The sequence below is a fragment of the Lonchura striata genome, chromosome 4A (genome assembly GCF_050655825.1).
Source record: "Lonchura striata isolate lonStrDom1 chromosome 4A, ASM5065582v1, whole genome shotgun sequence".
NCBI lineage: Eukaryota > Metazoa > Chordata > Aves > Passeriformes > Estrildidae > Lonchura > Lonchura striata.
Window position 1 is genome coordinate 11,270,237 of NC_140742.1, and position 13,901 is coordinate 11,284,137.

At 44.5% G+C, this 13,901-nt stretch overlaps 1 protein-coding gene across 3 annotated transcripts in view; it reads left to right on the forward strand.

The window, feature by feature from the left end:
- Positions 1 to 13,901, forward strand: part of GAB3 (GRB2 associated binding protein 3) — a 64,564-nt gene that overhangs the window by 18,003 nt on the left and 32,660 nt on the right. Inside the window, exon 1 of one of the 3 annotated variants that reach the window (XM_085570679.1) lies at positions 643 to 751. The exons of the other annotated variants lie outside the window; for them this stretch is intronic. The gene's annotated coding sequence lies outside the window, so the exon portion shown is untranslated. Of the gene's footprint in view, positions 1 to 642; positions 752 to 13,901 lie in introns of those variants that run through there. 3 annotated transcript variants of the gene reach the window in all.

Here is a 13,901-nt window from a genome sequence, read left to right on the forward strand (position 1 = left end):
AACCACCAGTTCTGGGCCAGTGCCCTCTGGATGGGCACATCTGTGCTGCAGCCACTCTGGCAGAAAAACCTCTGCAATGTCAGGCTGCAGAATCCACTCACTTCTGGCAGTTTAGCATCTCTGTTAGTGTAACTCAGATCTTTGTCCCGACCAGGTATTTTAGCTCCCAGCAGGCTTAATTTAAATCCAGCAATGAGTCTTAACTCTCAGTCAGCACATCAGCAGCAGGCAGCCTGGTGGGGCTGCTGCCTGCAGCACACACCATGCATGTTGCTTGTTGCACTGAACCCTCACAAGGAACGTTTACAATCTGGAAAACATGGTAAGAAAGAGTCATAAGTGAAGGAGAAGAGTAGGAGTAATTCCGCATTCAGTTCTAAATTTGTGTCAAGTGTGGGATGAGGTTTAAAATAAGAAAAGATAATAGTTGGGGTTCTGTTGTTTCTTTCCACCTCTTAGTAAAGTCATTTTTGATCCTACTCTTTGCTTCTTTAGAAACATAAAATCAAGTGATGGATCTTAGCTGAAGTGTTTCATGAGTTAAAATTAAACTTGAAAGTTAGCAGGGGGTGTTACTTGTTCTTGCATCTATTTCTAAGTTATTTTTTTCATGTCTGACCAGAAAAATGTTAACATGCAAATGTCTCTTAGTGGTTTAAACAAATAAGCATGAAGTCTAAAAAAAGGAAAACAGTTGCTGCTTTCTGTGTACAACCACTGCTTTCAGAAGTCTCTTTTATATCTGCTGCCTGTGAGTATGACTCCGTTTTTACTCGACAGTATTCTGCATTGTTGGGGTAGGAGGGATCAGGGGAAGGGATTTTACTAGCTTGGTTTTCTCCTTGAAGGGAGCTCCTGCAGTATTCCTGCCCTGGAAACCAGCAGGACATGGGGAATGGCACAAGAGTAAACCTTGTCTTTCCCTACAGAATGGAAAAGATTTGCTATTCAAAATGTCAGTTAATCCACAGTAGAAAGCTGTAAAGGTTCCACAGTGCCCATCCCTGAATGCTCCTGCCAGCCCCCATGGTTTGACAGTGTCCTTTCTGTGTACTGTTCCCTGCACTGTTGCTGTGAAGAGCGTCCAGGCAACAAGGGCAACACCTTAAAAGAAAATCTCTTGTCTCATTCAGAGCCACCCTTTTGGGGTAGCATGTGCAAGAATTATCTCAGCCTACGCAGAATTTCTCTCCTCTGTGCAACTCTGGCTTCATGTTTGTAAACAGTATTTTGCACTTGTGTATTTTAATGAAATCCAGAAGAAGAAACAAAAATTTAATTCTATTTTCCCTTTTCCTCTTTAGTGCATCACAGGTTATTTTCCAACCTTGACATTTTGGATTAAATTTAATTTAGGTTTTGTTCACTTCAGATGAGGCATACAGCTTTAGAGAACTGGGAGCTGTCTGCAAGTTAGCTTGGCTGTTCCTGTTACACATTTTATTGCATCTTGTTCTGCTGGTTTGATGCTTCCAGACTGGTGGTTTCTTTCTCGTGGTTTACTAGTGAATCATAAATGTCTTGCTCCATTGTATTCTGATCTTTTTTGTTTACTGATAATACACACCTCATGGCCCTCTAGTTTAGCAAAATTGATTCTATTGAAAATAAATCGAAGCATAACTGAAGGATCAATTACCATTGTTTATCTTTAAAATATGTATTATCCTCTATAATACATTTGCTTGTTATTTGTGATTGATGTGGTTTCTCACATTGCACTTTAGCTTTTGGATTATCTACTTGAAAAGTGTTTGGCTACTGAGCCATCTGTTTTTGCAATATCCTAAATAATCAAAATAGATAGTAAATTTTGACTTGCTTTAGAGGTAGAGGAGTTGAATAACCCATTGTGGTCAAGCACCAATGCAGCCTTGCACCAGCAAATATATTTTGGTTTAAAATAGTGACATTTTTGAGATGCAAGGTAACTAATTATTTATATATATATTTTAAATATATAATAATTAATTATAAAAAATACATTATGGCTTCTTCTAGAAGGCCATACCCCTTCCAACATGAAGTTGCTAATTACTGACACAGCTGAGAGTGAACTGACCACTGTTGGAGGAATAGGAAGAACTGAAAGTGTAAAGGAGGTGCAGAGCTTGAGCAGTCTTTCTCTTAACTTCAGAGCTCTTATCTTCAGAGCTCTCTGAAACATATAGATTATGAATACCCAGAAAAGGAAGGATCATTCATGCAGTCCATCAGCCTCCAGTGGATTCACAAGGCGTGTCTGATGAAGTTCTGTTTGGGGCTGCCTGTTCTCAGGGAAGCTGTGCAGCACCCACCTCTCTGCATCTCCCATGGAGGGGGTGAGCAGTCACTGGCCGAGCATCCCTGAGGTGGCTAGGAAGTGAACTGCCCTGTTGTCCAGCTTAAATTCCTTTTCATAACTATAGGTAAAAAAAATAAGTGTGTGATTCAGAGTTTGGCTTCAGCTGACCCATGGGTCGAACTGCTGTTGTTTGTTTTTGTAATTACTATAGTTACCCTGGAAGCACTCTGGGCATTCAGGTATTTTGACTGCCAAAAGCCAGAAATAACTAGTTGGAATAAAAGTGTTAATAGTCTGGTGGCTGTGTGTGAGTCATAGTGGCCTTTAGACAAAGGAGAGATTGCTCTGAGTGCAGCAGTAGAGAAAGCCCTTCCTCTCTGCAGACTTACACACTCATTGCAGGTCAAATTTAAACTTCTTTACTCAGAGCACAAACAGCTCTTCCATTTACACAGTTTGAGCTCCCATAGGCCAAGATCCCTTATCACAGAATCATTTATGTTGGATAAAAACCTTCAAAATCATGGAGTCAAACCAGTTAGCCCAGCACTGCTAAGCCCACCACTAAACCATGTCTCCAAGTACCATATCTACATGTCTTAAATACCTCCAGGGATGGTGACTCCACCACTTCCAAATAATTAAGGAAACATTGCAAGGCTTGAAGAAGCAAACTCTGCCTCACTCTCTCTGCTGAACCAGGGAAGACTTCTTCCCATGCAGCTCCCAGACAGAGAGGTTAATTCTGCTGCTGGTTTTGTATGGCCCATTTGCAAATCAAAATTATTAGATGTCAAACATTCAACATCCAAGAAGATTTCTATGTCCCTCTCATGCACATGTTCATGCATGGTCCTTGCTTGCCTCTTGGTGCATGGCTTTTTCTTTAGAAGAGGAAGTGTCCCTTCAGTTTCGTACCATACAAATGTGTATGGGTAAATACATACTTTGAAAGAAAATTTTCACTGTCTCTGAAGCGAGAAGATGGCTAAATAAGAGCACTTCACTTAGAGTCAAATTTCTCCTTTAATCTTGCCAGATGCTGTTCACACTTTGGGCAGTGAAAATATCAGGGAAAACTTGGACAATGGCAAAAAAATAAGCAGGCCCAATTCCTTAAATTTTAGTTTAAATGAGGTCAAAGACTATTCCTGAGCTTGCTGTGAAACATGTGCTTAAGTTTTTTGTGGCACTGAGACCTAAGCTTGAAGGGCAAGCTATTTGGTCATGAATGACTGGACATTTTTTGGTACCCTTAACAAACAGCCATTGACAGGAGAGTTTCTGTGAGCTGGATTTCAGAAGTTACCTTTTGGATGTGGGAGAGAGACTCCTCTAACTGTGCTAAGTGTGCTGGATGTGTGTAGAGTGTTTGTTTGCTCTGTGCTCCAACAGCCTTTATCTCACATCACTTTTTATGATACTTGGTTAGCAAAACCAGCCACTGTGAACTTCATGCTTCTGCCTACAGCTCCTGCCAGCATTCCTGCCCTGCAGGCAGGGAGATCCTGTGGAGTTGTTGGGTGACACTACAGCAGCACAGCTCCCTGCTCCTGGAACTGGGTCAAGGGCTTGGTAAAGAATGAACCTTCACCAACCTTCAAGAATGGGGCAGGAAGTTCTCGGCTCTGTACCCAACCTGCCTTTTTCAGAGAATTTCAGAAACTTTATGAGAATGCACACAGACTTTCAGGATTATGTAGCATCTTTTCTGATGTGAAATTGTTCTTTGCTACTATGAGAGAGCCTCTCAATGAAGAAGAAGCATGCAGGGCTGTGGTATGGGATGCCTGCCTGGGTTTGTGTTTGCAGGGCACAAATCAGGATTGTTGTCAGTGGCCCAAGAACAATGGATGGAAAAACACTGGGATGCTTTGTGATGGGTTGTGAGGAAAAAGATCTGCAGTCTGAACTAGTCTGAGTAACAGGTATTCTCTTCTGGGTTTTGTTTTCCTGCTGTAGTAGAGAAAAGCCTAAGCTTACAGGGAGCTGAGATGCAGTGTTTTACATCTTTTTGTGGTGATGTTCATGTGGAGGATTTTTTGTTATAGAAAGACTGCTCTCACACCTACACACTCCATTAGGTTGTGCCTGGAAAACACCCTCAGTGCTGACCTAATTCACACGTGTTCACCAAAGTGTGAGCTACTGCATATATACCATGACCTGGTCTTTTTAACGAGAAGGGGTATCAGGCATATCTGCATGAAACTCCAGCTGTGAATGAATTGTGGCTGTAGCCATCAGCTCAGCCTGTGAACACAGAGCCCGGGGAAAACCCACATGCATGAGAAGCTCCAAAGGCTCTGTTAATGTGCATTATTCTCAGAGTCTTGTGAAAACATGTGGTATCTGCCTGCTGTACCACAAATAAAATAACTCTGTTCAGTTTTTGGAAATTAGGTGTGGTGAGAAAGATTAATTACTTAGCCCTCAGATACCTTTTAATCTGTGGGTTAACAGATGCCCTGTGTTGTAACAGTCCATCACTGTGAGGGTAGAAAAACCCTCATGCAACACCATTGGTTACAGGCTGCAAGTTTTGTTCAGTCTGGGAGCACTAGTAGTTTTATTTTTAATTTCAACAGCTCCCCCTCATGATACTTCCCCAGTCTAGTCCAGTCATCCTGAGGAAATTTCCTTATAAAGAGCATTAATTCACATGGAGTAGGATTAACACAGATTTTTATAATATTAAAAGAGAAGGTATAAATCTTTGAATTGAATTGTGATTTCTTAGTCTCATTTTTTGCCACAGGTACTTTTCCTTTTATTTCCTTGAAATGCAGTTTCATTAGTTGATGTGCTATGATTTACCACTAAGTGAAAATTTTAGGATAATGCAGTGCTTTTTTATGCTAACAGGCATACTTTATCTCCATCCATAAATATCAAGGTATTGCTGTAGCTTAATTTACTTAATTGTAACATACAGAACAATTTTTATGTTAAAGAGGTATCACTATGAAAAGCTTGTTTTCCCCCAGCAAGGATTATTTTATGTGATTTGAAATAAGTTGTATTTTAATAGATTTGGAAAAATATACAAAAGCATTTAAACACTTTTTAAAGGATTTAAAATTAATGAATTATATTAAATTACCTACAAATAAACTAGGTGGGGTTTCTTAGTTAATTTTTCACTGTTTGGGTTGCAGATTTTTTTCATAAAATTTTATTCCAAATTCCAGTTTGTTTGACACTTCCTATTTAGAAAGCAGTAAGTGAAATATATGTTGGAGCCAGAACTTGATGCAAACAGATAAACAGTGCAGTCCAGCACTGCTTCCTTCTGCTGCCTGCTGTGCACTGAGGCTCAAAGGCTCAAGTGTTACCCTCTTACTGTATTATAAAATTACATTATAAATCACATTTGCTGATACATATCACTAACACCCTGAATTCCCCTGAGGCTGAAAACCTGTGAATGGTGTCTTTGCACAGAAGTGTTAAGCATGTTGCACTTTTGTGTTAGGACTTGTTTGCAACAGAAACGTGACTTGGCTTTGGGACAGCTCTGCTTTTGCTGGGCAGGAAGACCCAAATTTTTATTTCTTACCCATTATGAAACACACTCGTGCTCGGGAACAGCACAGATCCGACTCCAGCTGCAGCACTGGGGAGAGCTGTTTTCCCTGTCCTGTCCAAGCAGTGCCAAGCAGGGAGGGCTGACACCTCCAGCAAGTGCCTGTGGAGACCCAGCCCGGGAGGGAAAGGGGCTTATAGTTGGGCTGGGCTGGATATAGCCTGAGCATGCCTTGGTATATGCCCAGGGATCTCCAGCCACTGCTGGTGGCTAGGAGAGTACAAAATTACCATTTTCAGTCAAGAATCCTGCCCACCAGGTGCTCTGTGTTCAGTTGTTCAAAGGAATATCAGCAAAGGGCCGAGATCATTCCTACTCCAAACTTCAAGAAAGGAGAGTCAGAGGCAGCCAGGCTGTGAGTGAGTCACACAGGAATACACTAGCACACATCTTGTACATAATGATTTTGAGTACTGATGAGTAAAATACAAGAAACACCTAAAAGCTTGCTTAGAAAAGGCTTTGCTTGAAGTACACTTCCCTAATTCTTTGGGAGATCCCAACAGATCTGTTGAATGTTGTGCTGAAACCATCTAACCCATCAATGTCACCTGTAAAGGCCACTACAAGTCAATTTAAGATGGGACAAAAAAGATGCAGAAGGGCATCAAAAGATGCTGGAAATAAAAGATGCACCTCAGCCTCAGTGCCTGCCCAGTGTTACTGGCTGTGCTGGCAGCAGAAGCAGAGAAATGGTGGAGGAGGAGGGGGAGTCTTGCACAACTATTGCTTGCTCTCATCATCCCAAAGGATCAATTTTCAGACCATTACCTACTTTCCCACACACGCAGACACACATACGTCACTGATCCAGAGAGGATTTATAAGTTACCATCTGAGGAATCACTATCAAAACACAGACACACCATTTGCTTTAAGATTGTTTGTGGTTCTCCAGTAATGGCTAATGCCCAAACCCAGAAACAGCCCCAGCCCAGTTGTCCTACTGGGGACAATGTATAGTGCTCTCAGCTTATTTTTCTCTAAGGCACAGCTGTGTCTTTGGGCTCCTTTAAATCTGTCTCCAGCTTAGTCACGGAGCAGAGGCTTTCTCCATTCCTGAGCCAGCCCGACAGACACAGCTATCTAGCAAGCCAGACTAGCCCTCTCCAGCACAATCGCAGGAAGTTATTCCAAGCCTCAGACAAATCCCATTTCTATCTCTGGAAGAGTAAAAGGTCAAAAAACACGAGGCTGTAGCTGTGCCAGCAGCAGCAGCCCCAGCCGTCACAGCCCATGGTGGGGCTGAGCAGAGCCCAGCGGCTGCTCCCACCCGAGCTCTGCCCTCCTGCCAGGACAGTGGCTCCTGCCCCTGTGCCTCCAGGAGCTGCGTGGGGCTCTGAAAAGGCTTCACGGGCTGTGTCATTCCACAGGCAACCCCCAGAGAGGGAAGAAAGAATGCATAAGGACCAGGTTACCAAAGCAGACTTTCCCTGGGAGTCAGCAGAGCCCTCTGGTCCCGCCTACCCTATTACTGTTGGCATCCAGCCACATCCCCATCCTCTCCCAGCAGTAGGCAGCTTAATTAGCACAACTCCTGATTAGCTCTTGCCCTCTGCTTGCAGTGTACTAGCAAAACAGGAGGTTTCTAGGAGTCTGCAATTCTTTAGTAGCAGCCAGAGGTGCCAGCTCTGAGCTGCCCTGTCCAGCCATGCCCATCACACCATGCTCTGGACACTGTGCTGTTGCACTGGCATCTCCTGCAATGGAAGCAGGCATGTGAGGCATTGTCCGTCATCATTCCTCACTGTTCTCATAGGATTTCAGCAACGGCTTCTTCCCTCCTGCTGCTTTGCTGGCTTTTCTGCTTGGCTTTAGCTAAGGGGATACCTCATAACAATGCATACAATGGCCAGCCCTCAGCCTGATGATTCAGAATGTGATGGGGCTACTCCACCCTAGTAAAAACTAGGTCTAATTTTGAGAAGCCGTTGCTGGAGGAGCTGTGCCTTCCTCATGCTGGGACCAGGGGTTTGCTACCAGCTTTCTGCAGGTTGTGCTGTGTGTGAGCTGCTGGGATGAAGGTGCTCCTCTGTGACATCCTCCCCACAGAGCTGCAGCGCCCGGTCCATTCTCTGTATGGTCCCCACAGTTCTTTTTTAATTTGTCCTTCTTCCTTCAGCTTTCCTGCTCCTCCCATTCCTGTCTTTCCAATATTCTTGCCCATTTGGGACTCCATTTAGGTCTTACTTTAACTCTGCCTTTGAAAACACTTATTATTCTGTAGTCTTGCTTTGCTCTTAGAACATAAACACCCTTGAAATGACCTCTCTAAGCAAAGCCTGCATCCCTTCTCCCACCACTACCTACAAGCACCAACAGGCCTGTTGATACCCACATGCTGTCGCTCCTAAAATAACATCAGGCAGGAGCCTAAATGGCAGAGCTAGGGAGCAAAACACTGCCTGCTAAAACAGAAGTGGATTTGAGACCTGTTATAAAAAGAATGATCTGCATGGCTCCCAAGCACCACACTTCAGCTGAAGGCAGCCACAGGGAATGTCTGCTTTGCTTTTCTCTAGCAGGCTGAGCACTGTAGCTTCAGTGCAGAGCTGAGGATGTTGCGTACAGTTTCTTTGTTGTGATGTGTCCATCTCCATACCCTCCCCAAGATAAATGCTCTGAGCAGGGCTTTCTTAGCCAGTGTGAAGGCACTGACTGTCCAGGATTTGCACTCTTTGAAACAAGCTGAAAGAACATTGTTGGTTATTTAACCATTATTTAACCAGTCTGTGGCTGGGGCATCATTGGTAAGAGGAAGAGGAGAATTCAGCAGTGACTGGGAACAGAGTGTAGTGTCCTCAACACGGGATGAGAGGCCTGTGTATCAACTCTGCTTGCACATTCAGCTGATCAGGAAATGGTCATATCTGTGGAGAGTTTTGAATTTTTATGTGCCTGCATTTTGGTTGGAGCAGATCTTAGTATGTACTGCTGTCTTGGCATTTCTGCTGCTAGTTTCTCTGTCTTCATTAATCTTTCCTATAGGATTAGAAGCAATAAAACCCACTTCAAAACTGAAAATTATTTCAAAATTCAGCAGAGGAACTCCAAGGCAGCTGGAATTTCACTTCAACTCCTGTTTTGCAATTCAAGTTGCCAGCATTCAAGCAGTTCAAGTATTAGCATCAGCCACACTTACATTTGCTTCCTTCAGAAGCATATGCAAGCACTGCAGACTATGCAGATGACTGTACACTTTTGGCTTTGGAGATCTATAGAATTTGGGTTGACTGCGGTATGGTTTTAAATCCAATTGACCAACTCTTCCCATCAGAGGAAAGCAGAACACACCTTGGTCATTACCAAGGTCATGTGGGAGCCCTTCATCCCAACACAGCAGCATGGCCTTGCCAGCTGGTTGGGATTGCATCATGCTGGGCAGCCTCACTGCAACCTCCCTGGGGCTAGAGTCAGATGTGGTTCAGATGCCCTAGATGTGCTTCAGGTTCTCCCTGGACATCAGGACGCAGGGGGAACAAGGGTACAGGTATTTCCCTCAGGGCAGAAGGTGTGTAGGTGACCATGCACAGAGGTGGTGGCACTGACCTGCCATGACTGGCTGGGCAGGGCTGGGAGGGCACAGGTCACACCAAGAAGAGGCGGGAAAGGGGATGGCCAAGGAACTTGTGCAGTTCTTCATATTCCTCATTTGCCTGCAGCCTTGGCATAGGAGAGGGTGGCTGGATGGAGGCATGACAGACTCTTACAGCCCTTACCCTTCATGGGACACAGCAGCCTGGGTGTGAAGGATCCCTCATTCTTTAGCAGCAGACACCAGGAGGGCACAAGAAAGCTCTGCCTGAAGCACATCCCATCTGTCTCTGTTTTTCCCCAGTGCCTGTTCAAACAGCACCAGCAGCAGAGGCAGTGGCACATCATCACACAGAAGCAGTCCAGTCTCAATGCCTTCTCCTCCTTCCTCATCCTTTTTCTGGCTGCTTCCAGGGAGCCCTGGTGAGAGAAGGCAGCCAGCAGCATGCACAGAGCAAATGATGCAGTCACAGTCTGCATCCACATCCTTACTGCTCCCTGGTGACCTCATTTTCTGGGTGTAGCTCAGTGCGTATAAACCACAAAAAAAAAAAAAAGAGGATAGGGAAGGGAGGAGAAGAGATAGAGAAGAAGTTGCAGAAAAGCAGAAATAAACGCTGTAGTTTTAAAAAATGCCTGTGGAAAAACCCAGCTGGCTCATTGTCCTCACTTTTGTAACAGTAACATTGATCCTATTTCACCATCCCACAAGCACATACTCTTCTGATAGCTTTACTGTTTAAAAAAGACATAGATCCAGATAGGCTGCACAATATCACTGCCTTCAACCACGTTTACCAGTTTACATTACTAAGAATCTGGATTTTTTGTTTCATAGATTAGTGTGCTGACAGGTTGAAAAATGATAGAAAGGGAGCTATTACCCTTCTCCCACATTGCTCATATTTAAGACATTGCTGAGCACATTAATTGCACGTTGTTCCCAATACATCAAGTTGAACTTTAATTTCTGAAATCTGTCTTTACTCCCAAACTGTTCCACTATTTGTGGCATTTGGCAGTGAGTTTTACTCCTGCTGTACTCACAAAAAAAATCTGCATTACAAATCCCTGTCAACTGGCTGAACATAACCCCAAAGAGATGGCACCTGCTCAGGAAAGCTGGCCTGTCATCTTGCGAGCTGCATCTTCATCAGCTTGAAGCAATGAACCTTCTGGGCATGAAATCCTTGGGGTTCTGCAGAAATGAGCATTTTATTTTTCATCCTGTCTCTCCTTTCTGTTTGGGGAGGCCCTGGTGCTCTCCCTGGCATCAGTAGCCTTGCCGGGCTGGGACCTGGCCTTTCGCAGCACAGGGAGGACCACAGCCCAGGTGAGGAGCAGCCCCACTCCTGCCCTTCCCCTTCCCTTCCCCTTTCCCTCGCCCATGGCCAGCGTGGGGAAGCTCAGGTGCTCACACAGGGCAGAGCAGGCAGTGGGGATGCACAGGTGGGTGCACAGCCAGGCAGGGCAGTCCTTGCATTGCACCTCATCCTTTCAGTGCCATAAAGAATTTGGGCCTTCTACACCACAGAGGTAGCAGGACACTACCCAGTACTGGGTTAGGCACATTCCTGAGTGGCACCAACCTGCTGCCCACAGGCCAGCAGGAGGAAGCTGCTTTGGGGCATCCTGAAGTTACTGCCTGTGTGTGCACTGTGTGGTCTAAAATCCTCACTGTCCAGGCAAAACTGGGTTTGGCATTTCCTATGAAATAAATTGTGGTCCATAGTTGTTTTAATGGTGCTGTGATCAGAGTGCAAGCCTGTAAATATGCTGGGATACCAGAATTCAGAGTGTTAAGGAGGGCAGCATGCCAGAAGTAATTGTTTTCCTTCTGCAGCCTGTTGTATTCAGATGTTGAGGAAATTATTTAATATTTCTGAACATGTTGTGATTTAATCATTTGGTTCAGCAAGGGAAGTTTGAGAAGTCATGGAAAGGAAGATAAACTTTACATACGCTCTTATTTGCCATGCTGAGTTTTTTCAATAGCAGTGCTATACAGCACATGCCAGCCCTGGCCACATCCTGCAAATGTTCATGTCTCCACATCCAGGCAACAGTTTCAGCAGTAACAGGGGGCTGAAAAAAGCTTAACCTACATATGATTTGCAATGGGAAGAACTAGTCTCAGGAGGTGAGAAGAGAAAGAACTGATAAGGAGGATGCTTCCTCATGAGGGGAAAAAGAGATGAAGACACTGGTCTCCTGTCTGGTGACCAGTAAGAGGACCAAAGAAAAATAGGAAGCTGTGTCAGGGTAGGTTTAGCTTGGCTATCAGGAAAACCTTCTTCACCCAGAGGGTGGCTGGGCACCGTAACTCCATAGGGAAGTGGCCACAGCACCAAGGCTGACAGAATTCAGGAAATGTTTGGACAATGCTCTCAGGCACACGGTGACTCTTAGGGATGGTGCTGTGCAGGGCCAGGAGCCAGACTCGATGATCCTTGTGGGTCCCTGCAGCACAGGGTGCTCTGTGCTTCTGGGAGCAGCTCAGGACCCAGGCCAGCCCCAGGGTTGTGCCCTGCTGCTCACTCCCAGCTCTGCTGAAGCATTCTGCTCCATGGCTGCTGTGAAGGAGGCAGAGCCCTGAGGAAAGCAGCGCAGGCCTGCAGAATCTCACAGGCAGCGCTGCCTTCCCAGAGCCCAGCGAGGAACACAGTCACCTCCTGAGCATGGGAAGTTTACACAGGCAGTGTTTGCATGCTCGAGCTGACTTTAACCAGCTGACTTTGTGAAACGCACCTGAAACGTAAAGGAAAGTGACCTCACAGGGTGCTGTATCCTCAAACCCTTCATCCTGAAACCCTCTTTCCTTGGATGACACACAGGGTCAAACATCAACAGAGAAAGTACTGACAACTCAGAGAGAGAATTCTTATTAAGAAAAAAAAAAAAAAAAGAAAACCTGGCAAAAGGAGCATTGTTTATATGTTTCCTAACATTTATGTATTTTAAAATAAAAAATGACAGCCAGTGAATGCTGTATATTATGAGCCATGTGAGTGATGACCACTTTTACACCAACTAAGGAGAACAAAAAAATAAGTCTAAAAGTATTTTAAAACTAGCTCTGCCTCCTGTCAAGTATAAAGCAGAGACTATTTTAAAACAGCTTTTAAAGAAGCAAATCCAGGTCTGGAGATGTAAACTGCCTAGAGAATAATTAAAGGTTAAGCATCACAATTTAGTTGATGAGAAGACAGGTGAAAACTACAGAAGTGCAATCAAAACAATTATAAATTCCACAACATATCTGGTTTTCTAATAATGTACTTTGAAATTCACAAATAGGTGCAAAAACAGCTATTGAGCACAACCTTCAGTGTTGCTGAGGTTCAACTCAACCTGCTTTAAAGGAAGCATGGGCCACCTAAATGCACCCCCTTTAAAAAAACATCAGTACTTGCATATATGCAATGTAGAGACTTCATCCAGCACATTCCACCGTCTGTTTTGGTTTGTGCCTTGCCCACACACTTGGTATACTCTTAAATACAATTATAATATTTACTAAATAGGTCTGACAAATAACTCTTAGTTTATAATCTGGTTTGTTTTCTATAAATATTCACCAAGGGAATCTGGCCAGTGATGACTGGCTTTGGCTGAGCATCTGAATCACACAGTAGTGCTTCCAGTTGGAGGCTGCAGAGACCTGATTGCTCAAACTGCATTTCTGGGACAAATAGAGACCTTTCCAAACTTCACTTTATTTCACCATAATTAGTTTGTTTTCTGGTTGCATTCCAGCAGCTCTCCCTGTGCACCAGACACTCTCAGCTCCTGCAGGAGCCCTGGTAAGCTCATCGTGGCACCCGGCTTACCACTCTGCCCACCTGGCTGTAAGAGCTGGGTGTTTGTGCTGCACAAAGCCTGCCCTGACCAGGTATGGCCAGGGTAAGACATGCTTGAAGTCACCAGCAGATATTTGCTCTTTGGCTGGAGAAAAATCAGTTGAGGGCAGCCTGTGTGCAACCCGCAAAACCCAAGCTAGACCCATGAAGGGAGAGTTCATCTTCTGATGTGGTTGGTAGAAATGCTCCTCTTAAGTCCAGAGGCAGATTTCCTTTATTCAGATCATTTTTTCATATCATGTTTCCATTTTTGGGAATCTCTGAATTTCTCAAAGCTTCCTGTCAAGAGGAGGACCTGGCCCCCTCAGAGCAAATGGGAGCTTTGCCATTTACATCAGTGGAGTTTAAATGTCACCACAAAGGCCGAGTGGTTCCCACAGGACTGATTTCAAGCCAATCCGTAGATCCCAGAGGAGATCTCTGAGTCAGTGTACCTTGCAGCATGCAATTAAATCAGTGCCCCCCCTCCTCATGCCTAAAACCAGAGCTCATCTGGATACTATATAGCTGCTGTTGTGAGATTGGACCTATTCCTATTTTCCTTTCTATCTTTGTCCATGTGTGCAGAAAGGTTGATTCTTATTTTCAACAAAAGTGACCTGTTCTCCACAGCAAGTCCTCCCACACATGTGCGCCT